Genomic DNA, 16,226 nt, shown 5'->3' on the forward strand with positions numbered 1-16,226 from the left:
AAATGTTTCTTCACAGTGACTTGTAGCCTACTGTACGTTCACCGGAGACAGATTTCTGTGCTCTACCACAACAATTGGAATAGTAATATAGTCCTGTAATATCTAAGCTTCGTCTATGATTAATTTATTACTATACTGTGTCCTTTACATTTCATTAATATAATTACATGTTTAATTTTGACTGATTGTAATGTCGCAAACACTTTATTGAAATAATTTAAGCATTAAAGGGTTATTCCCCCTTTGAAACAAACGTTGTTGTATGTTGTCAACGTACCTTTATTCCATACATTCATAAAACACTGTGTCGTCTTATTTCCCAGAAGGATTGGGAAATACAACAATGCAAACAAAACAAATGAAACAATGTGCTGCAATGTATCGGGACCCAACTTTTCAGATATGTATATTGTCACAGTGTGCAATGAGACGATTCGGTCAAAAGTCAAGCAAAATGGTTCAGAGTAATGACCTGACCAGCAGGAGATTAAAATCCATTCCAATCAAACAGGGGAATCTTTTCACTATTCAATTACGCATGTTGAGCTGTCGTGCAAGCCAAAGTTGGACTGTCTCCGGCTATTCTTATATGCACCAGACAACTTGATTTGGCTGCAAGGTAATCTATTATTGGTGAGTAGCCTCAAGGATTTCTTACCGGGTATTCTCTCAGCAAACAAGCATTATAAACATTGATGAATCTAATAGTAGATGATTAGAGAAGAACCTCTTGTAATTTTCACTCTTCCATCAAGCAGTACAATCTTATCAGTGCACACACGCACACGCACACACACACACACACACACACACACACGAGCCAATAGTCTGAATCAATCATGGATATTTAATCAAAGCTGTGACTGTGGGGCCACGCCTCTGCAGTACAGAGGATATATTATCGCAACGGAGTCATCAGGAAGTGAAGGCATCCAAATCTTGGAATGAGAATGTGGGGGTTTGGAATGAGATGTTGCCTTCTCTTCTCTTCCTTTCACCATCACTCTCCTCTCTTTATAGCCCCATAGTGGACACAGCAAACACAGACATATAGCTCATATGATACAATGCATCCCAGGCTGGTGGAAGTGATATACTGGGAGCTATATGGGGTCTATGTAATTGAAATAGAGACAGTGAAACAGTCCAAGACAAAAATAAGTGCGTTTGAACATACAGTAATGTCAAACATAGAGAAACGAGTCATTCAAAGTACATAAACCATTTCCACTGTATGAAATCTCATTCCGGTAGTTATGTAAATCACCGGACCTACACTCTTGGAAAAAAGGGTTACAAAAATGAGCGTTCTTCTAAAAACAGTTCTTATAATGAAAAGGGATAGGGTTCAACCTGGAATATTTTTCATCCTAAGAACCGATATGTCTCAATATTGGCCAACATCAATTGGATATTTGAGTGATAAATAAAAGTGAACTTAACCTGAGTGGTTTAGGTTAATTTACCATGTTTCGTTGGCTCTGCCTGTCAAGCAGCTGAAGGGCGCATTTGCGGTGGTACTGTTAGCTGATAATGTTTACTTTGCAAGCTACTGGTAGAAACTTTGTACAGTTGACTGTGTAATGACCGACGCTGGACGAGAAGCAGGTATGGGGAGTCAAACATTTAATGAGGAACAGACAAGGAACAAGACAGGAACAGCATCAGCACACGGGTAACAAAATACGAACGTTAATACGAACGTTAATGCGGAAGCAGGGAACAGAGCTAGGGGACAGACAGATATAGGGAAGGAAATAACACAGGTGATTGGGTCCAGGTGAGTCCAAATGATCGCTGATGCGAGTGACGAGGGAAGCAGGTGTGCTCGAGTGCCAGGGGGGGAAGAGTGGGAGCAGGCGGGACAGTAACCCCCCTATAGGTGTGCCACCCGGCATCCCACCTGGGTGAGCCTGAGGGGCCGGATGAGGCACGGGCGCTGGACAAGCTGGCTGGGTATAAAATCCCGACGAACCGGCAGAGGCGTGGGAGCCTGGCGAGCCGGCTGAGGCATAGGAGCCTGAAGATCCGGCTGAGGCGTGAAAGCCTGCTGATCCCGCCGGAACATGGGAGCCGAGCCTGCTAAAGCGTGGACGCCTGGCTGAGACGTAAAACCGTGGCGATCCGGCTGAAGCCTGATGTGGGATGGGCGCCTGCTGAGCCAACCGGGGCAAGGAAACCTCTCGAGATAGCTAGGGCGTAGAAACCAGACGAGCTGGCTTAGGCACCCCCGGTTCCATCGCCCGGTGCCCGGACCCAACGTCACCACCAACTGAAACGCCAGCACTCCCCAATGCTTCATTTGATGGCTTCCGCATTCTGTGAGGACCAACAATGGAGTCGAGAAGCAGGTACGGGGAGTCAAAATATTGATGTTTTGTTCCCCGAGCCACTTAGTTATCACTTTTTCCTTATGGCAAAGTGCTCCATCATGCTGGAAAAGGCATTGTTCGTCACCAAACTATTCCTGGATGGTTGGGAGAAGTTGCTCTCGGAGGATGTGTTGGTACCATTCTTTATTCATGGCTGTGTTCTTAGGCAAAATTGTGAGTGAGCCCACTCCCTTGGTTGAGAAGCAACCCAACACATGAAAGGTCTCAGGATGCTTTACTGTTGGCATGAGACAGGACTGATGGTAGCGCTCACCTCGTCTTCTCCGGACAAGCATTTTTCCGGATGCCCCAAGCAATCGGAAAGGCGATTCATCAGAGAAAATGACTTTACCTCAGTCCTCAGCAGTCCAATCCCTGTACATTTAGCAGAATGTCAGTCTGTCCCTGATGTTTTTCCTGGTGAGAAGTGGCTTCTTTGCTGCCCTTCTTGACCCCAGGCCATCCTCCAAAAGTCTTCGCCTCACTGTGCATGCAGATGCCCTCACACCTGCCTGCTGCCATTCCTGAGCAAGCTCTGTACTGGTGGTGCCCCGGTCCCGCAGCTGAATCAACTTTAGGAGACGGTCCTGGCGCTTGCTGGACTTTCTTGGGCGCCCTGAAGCCTTCTTCACAACAATTGATCCGCTCTCCGTGATGTTCTTGATGATCCGATAAATGGTTGATTTAGATGCAATCTTACTGGCAGCAATATCCTTGCCTGTGAAGCCCTTTTTGTGCAAAGCAATGATGGCGGCATGTGTTTCCTTGCAGGTCACCATGGCTGACAGAGGAAGAACAATGATTCCAAGCACGACCCTCATTTTGAAGCTTCCAGTCTGTTATTCGAAATCAATCAACATGACAGAGTGATCTCCAGCCTTGTCCTCGTCAACACTCACACCTGTGTTAACGAGAGAATCACTGACATGATGTCAGCTGGTCCTTTTGTGGCAGGTCTGAAATGCAGTGGAAATGTTTTTGAGGATTCAGTTCATTTGCGTGGCAAAGAGGGACTTTCCAATTAATTGCAATTCATCTGATCACTCTTCATAACATTCTGGAGTATATGCAAATTGGATGATACAAACTGAGGCAGCAGACTGTGGAAATTAATATTTGTGTCATTCTCAAAACTTTTGGCCACGACTGTACTTTCTGTGTTTGTTTTTTTGTTGCATTGAGTAGGAAAGTAGAAGAGAGTATTAACCAGCAGTGTATTATATACAGTAAACACCAAATTGGCCAGTTTTACCTAGTGTTGATTTTTCAGTGTTTAATTTGTAGTGTTAAATCAGGAATTAAATTAACTTAATTTGGTGGTGTAAAATAACCCTAATGTTGTTGTGTTGTTGTTAATAACCAGGGTTGCGTGTTTACTCTGTTTTGTGTAAAACACTCAAAACCATGTCTATCGTTATCATATTTCCCAGCATGCTCTATTGCAGGTTGCTTTTCAGAATTGTTTCAAAATCTGGGGTTTTGGATGTATTGACTGGTTTATTAATCTTATGCTACCCAAAGATAAATAACATATTATACACAAATCCAATCTGTTATTAGTTAGACTTACTGCACCCATTACTGAAATAATTGTTCAAGGTTAGATGATTTAGGTCGTCCCATTAATCAACCTACCCTACCCTGGCAGTCATTCTGAATTCAGATTGGGTGATTTAAAGTTCCAATTGCTGGATATCCTCACTCTGGCTTGATTCCAATAGGAATTACACTTCACTTTGCAAGCCAGCATAATGTGATTTGCAGGCCTGATGTGACCTGTAAACCAGGAGTTTCCTAACATTCCTGTGTTAGGGTATAACTAGGCCCTCACAGGAAGCCCTTATGATGTATGTATTCTCATAAAGAGATACATTTTAAAGACTAATAAGGCTGGTGGAACTGTTCACAAAGGGTTCTAGGAAGAACCCTTCAAAGTTAAAAGTGTTCTCGGTTTAATCGTTCACAGAGGGTTCCAGGAAGAACCCTTCATAAAGGGTTCTAGGTAGAACTCTCTGCAAATGGTTCTAGATAGCAACAAAAAGGGTTCTCCTATAGGAAAAAAAATGAATAACGCTACATGATTCTACTATATGATTCTAAGTGTACATCTTAAATAGTAAAGACAAAACTGCTTGAAATTGAATTGGCAGAAAATGTTGCAGTTTGTAGTCATCATTCCATGGCCTTGGAGGTTTAAAGTATGTGAGCACAGCTATTTCCCAGTTTGGATATTTTCGTATTCACAACATGGCTGTCTTGGCCTCGTTCATTTGGGCTGCATCCTCTTCCTGCTGAAGCTCCTTTAATCCTTTCCCAGGTTCCTCGGCAAGTGGCAGGGTCATTTTTTCCCCTCCCTTTTTACCGGTGTCCTGTGAATTCACTTTACACAGGAAAACTGCTGATAGGAGCCAAATCTTGAGGCTGCTGGGAAAATAGCAGCAGCAGAACTGCAAGTACCAGCAACTACCATCTTTAAAATGAGAAACTAATTGCTATTTTCTAATGGTTCCTTTGGGACTCCTAGGCCTCACCTTCACATAAATTCCAGAGGCTATCATATTTCCAAATGATAGCCCTAATTGAAGCACACAGGTCTTTTGCTGACATGCAGATTCAAAGGATTTGACTGAGGTGAGGTACATATGCTAATACGCACTCATAATTCACACTTTGGACTTGTTGTGCACAGCATCGGCTCTGCTGCGCTATTATGCATGTTATTTGGACAAACAGGTTGTTTGTCTGGAGGCTTATTATCAGAAATAATCAAGAATGCATTATGCCAGAGTACAGTGCGCTGACGCAGGGCTATCAGTACCATATACAGTGATCCTAAATGCCTAGCTTCCCGAGTATTAGCATTAGCTCCAAAATGCCAAATCCCCTTCTTTATTGAGGTACTTTTCCAATCCGTCTCGCTCCTCTCCGGCGGTGGGATAATAGAAGCTTCATTAAGCAAGCAGCTTGCTGAGCTTCTTCTGTTTCCTGCATCACCACTGCTTATATGGGTCATGTTATATTTTTCCTAGGGGGAGCAGGGTGTGATGCAGCCATCCACGTGTGGGTCCTGTCGAGCAGCCGAGCGCACATTCTCATGCATTTTCTCCTTAATGGACAAATTATGAAAACTTTGAGATGGAAATGATCCATTTTGGACTTGGGAAGCAACGCTGCTTATGAATGATTTAAAGAAATGAGAGGCACATGCAGTTTCTGCAACTCTACCCAAGAGAATATTCTATTTTTCTCCCTCGACCTTAAAGTCAGTCTAAATCAGAGTGTACAACCGAAGCCCAGAACGACTGCACATGATCCTTAAAAAAAATCATTATGCTCTCTTAAATGTTACAATTTTTACCATACCCAGTGCTCAATACATACATGATTTCACCTGATGACTATCCAACCAAATGCACACAGTAAGTCAAAAGACATGGGTGTGTGTCCTCTTACACTGTTTTGTGTTAGCAGTATCACAATGGTTGCAGTGTGATATACCTTTTTTTTTGTATTGTGTGATATCACTCTAAGTAATTGTAGCCAATCAGACTGAACAAGATGTAACACCTCAATATGACACAAGTTAGATGAAGAATTACGTCCGGTTCACAACTGCAAAATATAAAGATATTATTTGAATGTCTTGTTGATGGTGAATGAAATTTAGCTGAAGCCATGAAGTGGCCAGGATGATACAGAGTATATCTGCAGTGTATACAATGTATGTGTACAGTGTGTGTCATCTTCACAGCATTTCTTAGAAAAGTGTTTGGAGCTTTGCCTAAACTTTTGCGTCTGACTTTTCCTTACAAAATGTGGTTTGATTTGATAAGAGAACACAGTTACTTACAGTAGATCATAATTCTCTCTCTCCCCCCTCTTTCTCTCTTTCCGATGACCTAGATTTCACAAAGCTGCAATGAGTCCGCTGCAGTCCCGTCCTCCTCCCGAGAGCGGTCTCAGGCACACGTTGTATACTCTAGTATGATTTATTTATCACATGCTTAATTGATGGACTGTATCACCATCAGGAGTTACAGTACACACAGGGAGTTTGGTCAAAGGTCTCTGTTCTCTCTGTCAGGACTCTGCATTTTTTTAATTCTCTTGTAGAGCATCATTATCTGTTAGAACAGACCAAATAGACGCAAATAGACCGAACATTAATTTTATACCTAGTAGGCAATAGTTTATGTCTTTATGTTTGTAGTGCCTTTTCTCTAATAGCTTATTTGGGATGCAAAACAGTATTTGTGAAACTCTGGATAGGATTCAACAGCATCTACAGGCTATCGAGTGGCGCAGCGGTCTGAGGCACTGCATCTCAGTGCTTGAGGTGTCACTACAGACACCCTGGTTTGAATCCAGGCTGTATCACATCCGGCTGTGATTGGGAGTCCCATAGGGCGGAGCACAATTGGCCCAGCGTCGTCTGGGTTTGGCCTAGGTCGTCATTGTAAATAAGAATTTGTTCTTAAATGACTTGCCTGGTTAAATAAAGTAAATCTAAGTTTACATTTGGAGAGATTTTACTTTGTCTCTATGTGTGACAAAGCGATGACAAAGGTGTCTGAAATGTCTCCAAGGCTCTCCAAGGCTAGGTGCTGTAATTCTTTCAGACGCAGTATTCATCTCCAAAGTTTATTATTCAGCATTTTGAACAATTAGGGTCAAAGTGTCCAGAGCTTTGGGCATAACAGTTCAATCCAGCCTTGTAAGGGCATAATTTTGATTAATGCATGCTTTTGCTTGGCCACTCATACCATGCCTGAGGCCAATGCATACGACAGCACTTACAGATGAATGTGTCACATAGGGCTTGTGAAGAAGGAACAAATCAAATATTTTATATTTGAGATTCTTCAAAGAAGTCTCCCTTTGCCTTAATGACAGCTTTGCACACTCTTGGCATTCTCTCAACCATGAAAATTAGGAATCTGAAATGCACCTGGAATGCATTTCAATTAACAGGTTTTGCCTCGTTAAAAGTTAATTTGTGGAATTTCTTAATGCTATCTTCTTAATGCATTTGAGCCAATCAGTTGTGTTGTGACAAGGTAGGGGTGGCATACAGAAGATAGCCATATTTGGTAAAAGACCAAGTCCATATTATGGCAAGAACAGCTCAAATAAGCAAACAGAAATGACAGTCCATCATTACTTTAAGACATGAAGGTCAATGCGGAAAATTTCAAAAACTATCATCAAGCGCTATGATGAAACTGGCTCTCATGAGGACCGCCACAGGAAAGGAAGACCCAGAGTTATATCTCACTATATTGGATCACACAATGGCAGAGGGATACATCCGAGGTGAGGATTTACAGATTTACTCCAGTGTAAACCTGTGTCACAGCTGGGGTCCGCCCCTATATATAGACTCCATGGCCGCGACACACAGTCTCTTTCATTTTCTCGCCAGAGGTCCGTATGGTTTGAGGTACAAACTTTCTGATGTTCGCTTGGTAAGTCACTGGTAAGTGTAATATCTTCCGTGGAAGTATACTCACTGGCTGTGTGCAGCCTGGAGCAGCTGGCCATATAAGCCAGCCCCTCCTCTTGAGTGCTCCTTTCGCTACGTGCGGTTGATCTGTATCTTTCGCCTGTGGTTTGTCGTACTCGTGTTTCGTTAGCGTTACACTACGTTTGCGTTACACTACGACTCCGTGTGCATCCATTGGTATGGTGGCTCTTGCTGCCACAAATTGTAATTTACCTTACACTGGCTTGTTCGATGTGTGTGTTGTGAATAACTTTAACATGCTGCTCCCCGCGCCGTAGACGGGTTCTCTGTTAATTACCCTGCAGGTTTTTTTTCTTGTTCTTTCCCCTGCAGAGTGTAAGTCTATCGTGGTGGGCTTTCCACTACATTGAGACATTAACTTTGGAGTTCCTTGCCGGAGTTACTCCATCATATGGTGCTGTTTTTACTGCTTGGATATTAAACCAGTAGGTAATATTGTAGTTGGCGTAAAACAAAAAAACAAGTCAATCAAATCCATTACTTGGTTGCTGTTTTTTTTGTCTGCCTGCTTTTCCCACATGCGTCTTCCCCCATTTTTTGCAGAGGTAATTTATCCCTCACCGGGTTCCTATTCCTCCAAGCGGGTCATGACATAAGCTCTCCCGGGGCGTCGGAACCCTGCTCTGTGGACTTGTTGTCTTGGCTGAGCTTATGGCTTCCTTTTGTAACAGGTGTGATGGTGACATCTTCCCTGGGGATCCGCATACCTCGTGTATGCACTGCCTGGGTTTGAGCCACCCGCAGAGGGCGGTGGAGCGCCCTACTGGATGCCTGTTTTGTGTGGTGTTCTCAGAACGCCTGCGCCTGGCGCGATTGGAGGCCCTGCACTAGTGGATCGGCCAGGCTCTGGCTCAGGCTGGGGACGAGCTCCCTCCCTCAGGAGTGGTGCGCCAGCGAGCTGTTTGTCCCTATACTGGACCCAGTACACCTCCCAGGAGGTGTGTAGCCGGAGCCACCGCAGGCATAGCCCTTCTGGAGGTTGATAGCTTCAGATGGTGATGGCAGCCGTTCCCTGTTGACCAGCGATAGGCTGTTCCTGGGGGACGATGCTGGCACTGTTCACCACCGTGAGCGAGGCTACCAGGCTGACAGGCCGTCAGAAGGCGGCAGCAGGTTTCATCACCCCCCAGCCTACTCACTCGGGTAGCCAAAGCACTGGACATCAAACTGGTGCATAGTGATGACTCTCCATCTGTCCTCATCTCTGCTGAGTTCCGCGAAGGTCCGGGAGTACCCAACCATGGACACCATGATAGCTGCCATGGTCCTCCCGGACCCCCCAGAGTCCTTGATGCGGACTTGAAAGCCACATATGGGTCCCTCTGCTCTGTTGGCCGCCTTATCAACGTGGCCATGCTGCTGCAGGCCTACCTGCAGACTCTGTTGCCCCGGCTGCAGGAGGGCACAGAGGAGCTCCACCGGGAAGCGATTGAGGTGTCTCGCCTGCTTTCCCTGTTCCAGAGGGATGTGGCCCGCGCCAACGGATGGGCCATGGCGCAGATGGTTACCTCCCAGCGCCATCTCTGGCTGGCCCAATCCCGTCTGCTCTCCAGAGCACATTTGCCACTCTCCTCAGGGCTGAAGTTTGGCCCAGGGGTTGATGACGTTCTGGAGCAGACTGATTAGGTTCGTAGGGACCGGGAGACCCTGAGACGGTTCATACCACCTCCTCAGGCCCCAGGTCAAAGGCAGATGGACTGTCGCCACCCACCTGCACCCAAACGACGGTGGGGTCCCTCTCCACCCCCATCACCTCGTGCTGAGGGACAACAGCGGGGAGGGGCACAGCGTGCAGTGGAGCAACAACCTGTCAATCATCACCACAATTGGGGGGCGCCAGAGGAGAGGCGGGCCCCGACAGGACCCCTGACACAATCTTCCCCGGCCTCAGCCGCTTCTCCCAGTCTCAAATGGCAAAGTGGAAGGAGGATGTGGAGTCCCCCTGGGTGTTGTCCACATTGCTCGAGGGGTACCGACTCCAATTCCGGTGCCGGCCCCCGTCCTTCATGGGCCTTCGTGTCACCACGGTGGTCGACCCCCCTGAAGAAACCCCTGCAGCTGGAGATCTCCTCAGTTCTGGACAAGAGACATCAGAACGGCTAGGTGGGTTCTACTCCACTTATTTTGTGGTACCTTTGCTAGGTACTATCAGGTAAATGTGGCACCTCCCTCTGCGTTTGGTTCAGCGGTCCTGGGCGTTACCTCCCTTTCTTTCCCCTTCCACTTTGACGGCCCCTGCATCTCGGTCCCGCGCTGGGACTTCGCCACTGGCTGGCCAGGTGCCTCTACAGTGCTAGAGGCTCCTCAAAAATGATGTGGAGAACGTGTGTCGCGGCCATGGGGTCTATATATAGGGGCGACCCCAGCCGTGACACAGGTGTACACGGCAGTAAATCTGTAAGTCCTCATCTCGGATGTATCCCTCCCTCCCTGCGGAGTGATACCAATATATTGGAGTGATCCATATAGCTCACATAACCGTGGTTACATACGTAACCTTCGTTACCTCTGCTGCAGAGGATAAGTTCATTAAAGTTACCAGCCTCAGAAATTGCAGCCCAAATAAATGCTTCACAGAATTAAAGTAACAAACACATCTCAACAGCAACTGTTTTTTATTTCACCTTAATTTTAGGATCCAACCCTTTTTTTCCATTTTCACCTGAAATGACATACTCAAATCTGACTGCCTGTAGCCCAGGACCTGAAGCAAGGATATGCATACTCTTGATAACAATTGAAAGGAAACACTATTAAGTTTGTGGAAATGTGAAAAGTAGGAGAATATAACACATTAGATCTGGTAAAAGATAATACAAAAGTAAAAAACATGAGTTTTTTTATTTATGCTTTGTACCATTTTGAAATGCAAGAGAAAGGCCATAATATATTTTTCCAGCCTAGGCGCAATTTAGATTTTGGTCACTAGATGGCAACAGTGTATGTGCAATATTGCTACTGTAAATTGGACAGTGTATTTAGATGAACAAGAATTTAAGCTTTCTGCCAATATCAAATATGTCTATGTCCTGGGAAATGTTCTTGTTACGTACAACCTCATGCTAATCGCATTAGCCTATGTTAGCTCAACCGTCCCGTGGAAGGGACACTGATCCTGAAGAAGTTTTAACAAAGAATCTGGAAAAGTTGCTAGGAACAGTTGGTATTGCCTCCAAAATATAGCCTAGTATATAAAACAAATGACACAAATGCAGGCTATTAATGGCTATAAACTAAATGATTAGGTGTATCACTCTTGTGTCATCCTCGATTATTGTTTATGCATTGTGTCCTCGTGTGGGGTTGTTTTTTAAGTTTTTGTAAAGGCAAATAAATCAAATCAAACATAAAAACAAAATGTAGGTTTATAGATCACAACAAAAACAGTCTGCGGCCTTTGGCTGGATGTGGATAGCTGGAAGGTGGGAAGCCGAATGAGATTCCTGGCTATTGCCTTTCAAATTAACTCATGGCTAGATGGCTTGCCTAAGGCGTATAGCTGTCCTCTGAGTGGAGGCTAAACGCCAGAGATGCAAATGCGGCTTGCCATGGGCTTATAGCTGTCCTTCTGAATGGGGGCTACCCGCCAGAGATGCAAATCACGTCTTGAGCGGCAAACTACACTCGCCCGCTGGCGTTTGGAATTTGTCATTTTGGGCGTAGCGGGAAATAGCAAGCGGGGGGGGGGGGGGGGGGGGGGGGGGCATTTTTTTTTTGCTATCTGGGTCTCCAGTAGGTGTACTGTACCAAAATGTTCACAGGCCATTTTCTCAAAAGTGGGGTTACAAGTTTATCAACTTCCCAAGCAGAATTACATTCCCATTGTTCCTCAACTGCAGTGTATAATATACCCTTTTCTATCTCTGAGTCTCTACTTTTATCTTGTGTAAAAAAAAAACATTTCAAATTTTGCTGCATCGGACCTAATCCAGGTGGTGGATGACAAATTACTTGGTTGCACAGCCTTTGGCCAAGACAAACCCCACTGGGCAAAAACTGGTTGAATCAACATTGCCTTCAAGTAATTTCAAAAGATCAATGTGATGACATTGAATCAATGTGGAAAACTAATTGGATTTGCAAAAAGTTATCAAGGTAAGGGCATTCCCAGCAGGACAACAACCCCAAACACACATCAAAAGCTACCTAAAATGGTTCAAGAAGAAACACTGGAGTGGCAAATGAAGAGTCCACGTGCTACCTGTCCCAGACCTGTTGTCCCAGACCTGCTGGAACCCTGACCTATTCACCGGACGTGCTACCTGTCCCAGACCTGCTGTTTTCAACTCTCTAGAGACAGCAGGAGCGGTAGAGATACTCTCAAAGATCGGCTATGAAAAAGCCAACTGACACTTACTCTTGTGTTACTGACTTGTTGCACCCTCGACAACTACTATGATTATTATTATTTGACAATGCTGGTCATTTATGAACATTTGAACATCTAGGCCATGTGCTGTTATAATCTCCACCCGGCACAGCCAGAAGAGGACTGGCCACCCCTCATAGCCTGGTTCCTCTCTAGGTTTCTTCCTAGGTTTTGGCCTTTCGTAGCCACCGTGCTTCTACACCTGCATTGCTTGCTGTTTGGGGTTTTAGGCTGGGTTTCTGTACAGCACTTTGAGATATCAGCTGATGTAAGAAGGGCTATATAAATACTTTTGATTTGATTTGAATCACATCTATAACTTATGGCAAGAGCTGAACACAGAGGTTGACGAATTAGAGCAGTTTGCTGCTGAAAAGTGGGCAAAATTGCCAGTAGGAAGGTGTTGTGTACTCACTGATGGCTACAAGAAAAGATTTTCTGCAGTTACAGTATCTTGGCCAAAGGCTGTGCAACCAAGTACTAGCTCCATGTTGTCAATATTTTTGTCTATGCCATTTGTCTTTATTTTCTAAATTAAACTTAAGTTCATAAAAATGAAATAGGTTCTGCAATATTGAAAATCCAATAACGTGTGGAGACTCACATATATATTTTTTAATTTCAACTTATTTGTGGTGTTAAGGATTAACAAAAATTCAGAAGAAAGGACCAGACTTAAACGTAACACTTAACTAGTTGCCTTGAATGCAGCTCCCTAGCAACTCAACAAAAACAAGCTGCTAACCTTTGCCAACCAGCCTCAACTACTGTTTGCAACACTTAACTAGTTGGCTTGAACGTAACTCCTCAAACAAGCTCCAGCTGCTACTAACTGCTAATCAGCCTCAACACCTGTTCTCATTCTCCTTAATCACCACTACCACCCTACTTAAACCTTACCAAACAGTCATTCCATCTCCTTGTTTGGTTTTGTACCCCTCCCCACCTTCTTTCTCTTTTTACTGAGGTGTCTTCTGCAGGGGAATTTCTTCACCACTGCATCCTAACTACCACGGCCTGACGGTGACGTCTACCTGAAAACGTACATAGTCAACCCCTCCGGATCCTTCATCTGTAGCCCTTGGCTTCATCTGGTCCATTCTCATTTCCCCAATGAATCCTCATTCTCACATTCACTCCATTTCCTCAATAAATATTCTAAACCCATTTCATGTCCGGTCCTTAAACTTGTGAATAGAAATAGGGAATTAAAAGTGCATGGGTGCCAATATATTTTGCTGCAACTGTACATTGAAGTGCTTCCAGAGAGCCAGTCTGGCTGAAGTCTATATAGGCTTCTCAGCTCCGCCACAATGACTTCTATTACTTCATAGAGATACAGTGAAAATATGACATCCTTTGTGACTTATTCATTCTTCAAATAAACAATACGCCTGCTCTCTTATTCAGTGATGATATTGGAAAACATGTTTTGGTGAAGTTTAATTATAAAAAATACAAATAAATTGCCTTTTTTTTGTATGAATATAGGCCTGTCAGATTAAGGACATAGTCATCCATGGTATCAGTGAAGACCCGTCACTCGGGGCAGAGCCTGAGCCCCACCTGTTTAGCTGAAAAAATATGTATATACAGTACCAGTCAAAAGTTTGGACACACCTACTCATTCCAGGGTTTTTCTTTATTTGTACTATTTTCTACATTGTAGAATAATAGTGAAGACATCAAAACTATGAAATAACACATCATGTAGTAACCAAAAAAGTGTTAAACAAATCAAAATATAGGCATTCTCTCAACCAGCTTTACCTGGAATGCTTTTCCAACAGTCTTGAAGGAGTTCCTACATATGCTGAGCACTTGTTGGCTGCTTTTCCTTCACTCTGCAGTCCAACTCATCCCAAACCATCTCAATTGGGTTGAGGTCAGGTGATTGTGGAAGCCAGGTCATCTGAATTCCAAGTCGGGAACTCTGGCCTCTTTCTAGAGCTCTGACCTAAAGATCACTGATGTCATGATTCGACCTTGTTTGTCTCCAAGTTCCCAGTGGTCGTGAAAGCACCATAAGTCCAGAGAATGCCAGACTTAGATGACAAAGTTTGATGACAAAATTTGCCCAAAAGGACCACCGCGCCACCTTCCTGTTCAAGTAAGCACAGCACAACAAGTTGAGTCCAAAAATGTCTTATATGCTGCTGCATACATTATGTAATATGCCAGGGAGATATGTATACTAGCTAAGAAAGTAATACAAAGTGTATGTTGTGTTGTAAGTGTGACAGGTTAAAGGAAATACTCATAGCCTGTTATACATTAAAAAGTACTAGTAAGTTGATAGTATGTGAGGATCTTAAAACATCTAAGGTTAAGAAGATCATGCATTCAGTACCAATTAATAGAGATTGATAGAATTGTCTTAAAAAGTTCAAATCCGTCAAGCGTACAAAGGGTAAGAATTGTAAGAGGAATGTGTAAACGTTATATTGATTACTTTATTTTGTGGTGCCTAATTGAAGAGTAAAAGTGTCAATCTGTGATCTACTAAATGCTCTTAATCTATGAGCCTGAGATCGATTGCTCTGGTCTCCACCCAAGTTCCCGGGGAAATCGCGGTCTTTTCCTCATTGCACTAAAGTTCTCAGTGAGGAAACAATACCATATCACTCTCGTGATTATTTCTCCTCTTTTTCAGGTACGTTATTGATGATAAAACAGAGTAATTTAAATGTAATAACTCGCTAACATGTCAAGAGTGTTTAAGGTGTGTTTTAGTAACATCTTGAGGAAGTTAGAGTTAAGTTTGCAGAGAGTAATATGTGCGTGTAAGCGAAGCCCTGCTCGGTTGCAGCGAAGAATAGCTTCGTACTGAGAGTAGCTGCCATTTTATATCGATTGTGAATGAACATGTACGTTGTTAATAAGATATTGTGCGGTGTTATTTGTATAATGGTTTTTCAAACACTTTATTGACTGTTGATAAATTGAGTTATGGTTTACTGAGTTAAAGCCTTGTGCTTGACAGTTATATTGAAATTAGTATATGTTTCAGTGAATTACAGTGTATACTGTTGTGACTTGAATAAGCCTTGTACCCTACAAAACTATCTATTTCCTGTAGATCTGTTGTTCTGTAAAATGTGTTACTTTTGTAAAATGATTGCACTAATGTTCTCATTGAGGAAACATTACCGTATAACTCTCGTGATTATTTCTCCCCTTTTTCAGGGGCGTAACATAAGCTGTTAGTATCGCATGTGCCTCACCCTAAACATTTGGTCCCTTTCACTTTCATAATTTAGCCTAGTGTTCTGACTTGGCCGTGCACATGTAGCCTATAGCATGTTTTAGAGAAATTCAATTGTAAGAGCCCTCTCTAATTATCCTAAGTTTCTGACTTGGTGTACAGGGAGAATACTGTAAGAACGGCCCATGTCCTGAATTCTATCGCTGTACATTTCAAAAGTGCTGAACAAATAGTTACATTGACTAGGTCCGTCCTAGCTCGCGGACACTGACGTCTTGCTCCAAGACAAGCTAAACCCCTTCTTTGCAAGCTTTGGGGATACCACCAACGCGACCCGCTCCCAAGGACTGTGGGCCCTTGTTCTCAGTGGTCGACGTAAGACATTTAAGCGTGTTAACCCTCACAAGGCTGCTGACGTCAGGGCATGCACAGACCAGCTGGCTGGAGTTTTAACGGATATATTCAATCCCTCCCTATCCCAGTCTACTATCCCCACTTGCTTCAAGATGTCCACCATTGTTCCTGTACCCAAGAAAGCAAAGGTAACTGAACTAAATGACTATCGCCCCATAGCACTCACTCATGTTATCATGTGCTTTGAGATGCTATCATATCACCTCCAACTTACCTGACACCCTAGACCCACTTCAATTTGCTTACTGCCTCAATAGATCCACAGACGATGCAATTGCCATCGCACTGCACACTGCCCTATCCCATCTGGACAAAAGGAATACCTGAGTCAGAATGCTGTTC

The sequence above is a fragment of the Salmo salar genome, chromosome 09 (assembly GCF_965601325.2).
Source record: "Salmo salar chromosome 09, fSalSal1, whole genome shotgun sequence".
Lineage (NCBI taxonomy): Eukaryota > Metazoa > Chordata > Actinopteri > Salmoniformes > Salmonidae > Salmo > Salmo salar.